Source organism: Anoplophora glabripennis, unplaced genomic scaffold (assembly GCF_000390285.2).
Source record: "Anoplophora glabripennis isolate ALB-LARVAE unplaced genomic scaffold, Agla_2.0 scaffold223, whole genome shotgun sequence".
Lineage (NCBI taxonomy): Eukaryota > Metazoa > Arthropoda > Insecta > Coleoptera > Cerambycidae > Anoplophora > Anoplophora glabripennis.
Genome location: NW_019416365.1, coordinates 673,359 through 678,159, shown reverse-complemented (window position 1 = coordinate 678,159; position 4,801 = coordinate 673,359). Strand labels below are relative to the sequence as shown.

At 33.9% G+C, this 4,801-nt stretch overlaps 1 non-coding gene across 1 annotated transcript; it reads left to right on the top strand.

The window, feature by feature from the left end:
• Nucleotides 1-3,168: 3,168 nt before the first annotated feature.
• LOC111691445 lies at nt 3,169-3,332 on the top strand. Its single transcript, XR_002762950.1, has one exon. It is a non-coding gene; the product is annotated as a U1 spliceosomal RNA (small nuclear RNA).
• The last annotated feature ends 1,469 nt before the right edge of the window (nt 3,333-4,801 follow it).

Below are 4,801 nucleotides of genomic sequence, written 5' to 3'. Positions count from 1 at the left end.
ATTCCTAAAATTAACCGTTTTCGAGATATTTAATTTTTTTCAAAAAAATGGAGAGAAACAGTGACTAGCTTCAAACCATGTGTATTTTATAGTAAGAAAGATAAAGCAACAATATTTATAGGGGGGATAGCTAGACCCCTAAGCTTCCCATCCATACTTTCAAAGTGGCTTAATTGCATACAGGGTTCTAGAAATTTAATGCCGAGTTTAGTTAACTTTAAATCTTCATAAGTCGTTTTTTTTTAAATGGAACACCCTGTATGTTTTTCTATATTCCAATTCACAATTTTATTCTCTTTCGAACAGTATCAGGGTTCTCTATACCTATCTCTTCTAGTTTTTAAGTTATCTAGGTACTATTTTTTGTGTAATCACCTAAAATCATGTAATTTCTTGCGAGGATAGCTGTGTAATTTTTAGCAAAACTTCAAAACAAACAACTAAACTGTCAATATGTTGTTAGTCTCTTGCAGTGACAGTTTAATTTGGTGTTTATAAGAAATGGAAAACAATACATAAGTATTCAAATGCTGATATTTTAAATTTATCATTCACGGACGTTGCAATGGGATTATAAGCAGAACATGTACAGTTTTTAATGAGACATATCCAAATTTGCCATCAATGAGCAGAAAAAATTTAAGAAGAATTTTAGTAAATCAACTAGAGTATGGTCGAATTTATGCAGAAAGAATTTTACCAAAACCAATAACTTCAAATGATGATAGTGTAATAAATGTGCTAGCCTATTTTAATGTTCATCCAGAATCCTCAACTCGTTCCGCAGAGTATGATTTAGGCATTTCACGAGCGTCCATGCACAGGATGCTAAGAACTAATGATATGCATCCATATAAATTTAAGCTATTTTCTGCTCTTCATCCGGGAGACGCCGTGCATCGTGTACAATTTTGTGAAACGCTGTTAGTGCGATACCAAGAAGATCCACAATTTTTGCAACATCTTATGTGGACAGACGAGTAAAAATTTACGAGAGAAGGTACCTCTATTTAATATACATTTTTTGTCTAATTAAATATAACCAAATTTCTTACCATATCTACGAAGAAAATTTAAATGCCGACATATTTTGCAAACGATAGAGACAGATTTTCTAGATGATATACCTTTAGACCAACCAAGGAAGTGTTGGTATCAGTTAGACGGGGCTCTACCTCACTGTCACAATCAAATCGATCAACAGCTGACTCAAATGTTTGAAGATAGATGGATGAGACGCCTAGGACTGTGGAATTGACCAGTGGGGTCTCTCGACCTCACTCCATTAGATTTTTATGTTTGGGGAGTAATAGAGTAAAAAGTTTATTCTATTTGCTTCAAAAGAGGATTTGATTGCTCCAATACGAAGAGCGTTCCACGAATTGCCTGCAGCTGAAATAGCAACAGCGGTGACTGATGGTGTTATCTCTAGAATCCACAAGTGCTTAGCTGTTAATGGGGGTCATATTGAACACTTATGACTTTTTTAAGTCATTTTTGTATCTTAGTGCATTATTATTATCAACATACATAATTAAAATTGTGTTTTACTATGTATGAAGTTGATTTTTTAGAATTCTTAACTCTATTCTGCTCGTTGGTGGAAAATTGGAATATGTCTCATTTAAAACTGTAAATGTTCTGCTTAGAATCCCAGTGCAACGTCTGTGAATAAATAATAATAAATAACTGGTGACAGTTTAGTTGTTTGTTTTGATGTTTTACTAAAAATTCCACAGCTAACCTCGCAAGAAATTACATGATTTTAGATGATTACACAAAAAATAGTAGATAACTAGCCTCCCTATAAATATTGTTGCTTTATCTTTCTTACTATAAAATGCACATGGTTTGAAGCTAGTCACTGTTTCTCACTATTTTTTTGAAAAAAAATTAAATATCTCGAAAACGGTTATTCATAAAAGTCCACCTAAAATAACACGTAGAAACCAAAATTGCAATAATATATAGGGTGTTCCATTTAAAATAAGCAAGTTGATGGCGACTTCCGGTATAACCGGAAGTGGTACGTGGACGCCATTATTTTAGTTGAGAAGAGCATGCCCGAAAACCCGGTATCCCATATTTTCAAAATTCAAATCGAAGTAGTCTCTGAAATAATTCTAATGGGCCGTCACCGTGAGACGTATAATAACGCCATATAGGTACTAGGTATATATTTTTTGAAACCATATTCTAATACCCTGTACCTACTACCTGCGGTACAAGGGCAAATATTTATATAAAAAAATATTCTGAAATCTATAGTCGAAGAAAACGCTGCTTAATTTTTGACACATTTTAGTATTACACCCTGTATGAATAGATATCATTTCCATCTTAGGAGAGTAGACGGGACTTATGATCACTTCTACAATACCAGTCTGGCCTACGCAANCAGATTATAATAAATAAGATAGTAAGTAAGATAGATAATAGAAGATAGATATAAAAGATAATAAATAAGATAGAAAAAATAATAATAATATAAGATAGTAGTAGGTAATAATAATATGAGATAGAGATAATAAATAAGATTATACTTACGCCAAATAATTTAAGAAATATTTGAAAATTTTAAAATCTCGGAATAAGATCAATATTCAAGACAAACGGTTAAAAAAGACATCTAATCCTGTAAATCTGTCAGACCTAAATTTAGTTATCAGAACGATCAAAGACATAAAGGTTGCGATTTTTGCCTGCCCATCTTGTAAGTATTTTGTCAGAAAGTAATAAGAAAACAGAAATTGTTTTCAAGACACAATTACTCATTTTTCAAATTATTTTCAGATATAACCCAATTAAAATAGAAAGGCAAATTAGAATTGTTTTATTAAGTTTCATGAAACAATACCAACTAACAAACATCGATTTGATACGTCTCTCATAAAACTAAGGAATAACATATCGGGTGGCTAGGAAAATTTATCACCGTAATATCTTAGTTTCTAAATGACCTGTTGTGAACAGTTTGTTTATCATCTAAATCGGTTATTGTCCTTTGTTGTAACATAACACGGGATACTTGCATACTTGATAAAAATTAAGTTATAAAAAACGATCCGCATTGGATTTTTTCTTTGTGCCGCTAGATGCCACTATTTTAACTCGCCTGTACTGTTCACTGCAGAATACTAAACTTTAGCTGGAAAGGTTCGTCAAAGCATACTTACCTGGCGTAGGGGTTACCGTGATCAACAAGGCGGTTCCTCCAGGGTGAGGCCCTTCCATTGCACTAAAGGTCGGGCTTGACCCCTGCGATTATCCCTAATGCGGATAACTCGGGCGCACAATTTTTGGTAGTCGGGACTGCGTACGCGCTGTCCCGGTGCATTTTAATGAAACATAGTGATGATTTTATATATATTTTAATGGGTGGTTTTATTTAGAGAGGGTTTGTTCTGTAATGAGCTTGAGTAGAATTCCAGTAAAATATACTACTAAAATTTTTGTTGAGGGGTTGGCGACCTTGCTATAGAGAAACTGGGAAACTAGTTTTTATATAAATAATTGCTCTGCTCTGAAAGTTCGAAATTTGTTAACTAAATCTTACTGATACCACCGCAGATCAACAGCTGATGATAATGCAAAATGTTAATTCTTCACTCCTCTTCCCCTTTTCCTCTTCTCCACTTAGCTCATCTTAACAAAAATATTTAGAACGTTTTACTGAAATTCTACTGAAAAGCTAAATACAGAACGGACCTATATTCTGATAACTGTAGCTCATTTCCTGTTTCTGTTCTTGTTTTGTCATCTTGGTTCCAGATATACAGGGTGTCTCACGGTGGCGGCCCATTAGAATTATTTCAGAGACTACTTCGATTTGAATTTTGAAAATATCGGATACCGGGTTTTCGGGCATGCCCTTCTCAACTAAAATAATGGCGTCCACGTACCACTTCCGGTTATACCGGAAGTTGCCATCAGCTTGCTTATTTCAAATGGAACACCCTATATACTACTGCAATTTTCGATTCTACGTGTTATTTTATGTGGACTTGTATGAAGTTTCCCTATCCCCCCTATAAAATTAACTGTTTTCGACATATTTAATTTTTTTCAAAAAAATGGAGAGAAACAGTGACTAGCTTCAAACCATGTGTATTTTATAGTAAGAAAGATAAAGCAACAATATTTATAGGGGGGATAGCTAGATCCCTAAGCTTCCCATCCATACTTTCAAAGTGGCTTAATTGCATAGAGGGTGCTAGAAATTTAATGCCGAGTTTGGTTAACTTCAAACCTTCATAAGTCGGTTTTTTCAAATGGAACACCCTGTATGTTTGTCTGTATTCTGATACACAATTTTATTCTCCTTCGAACGGTATCAGGGTTCCCTATACTCATCTCTTCTAATTTTTAAGTTATCTACTATTTTTTGTGCAATCACCTAAAATCATGTAATTTCTTGCGAGGATAGCTGTGGAATTTTTAGCAAAACTTCAAAATAAACAACTAAACTGTCAATTTGTTGTTAGTCTCTTGCAGTGACAGTTTAATTTAGAGTTTATAAGAAGTGCAAAACAATACATATTCAAATGCTGATATTTTAAAGTAAGAGTATGGTCGAATTTGTGCAGAAAGAATTTTACCAAAACCAATAACTTCAAATGATAATGTAATAAATGTGCTAGCCTATTTTAAAGTTCATCCAGAATCCTCAACTCGTTCCGCAGAGTATGATTTGGGCATTTCACAAGTGTCCATTCACAGGATACTAAGAACTAATAATATGCATTCATACTTTCTGCTCTTCATCCGGGAGACGCCGTGCAACGTGTACAATTTTGTGAAA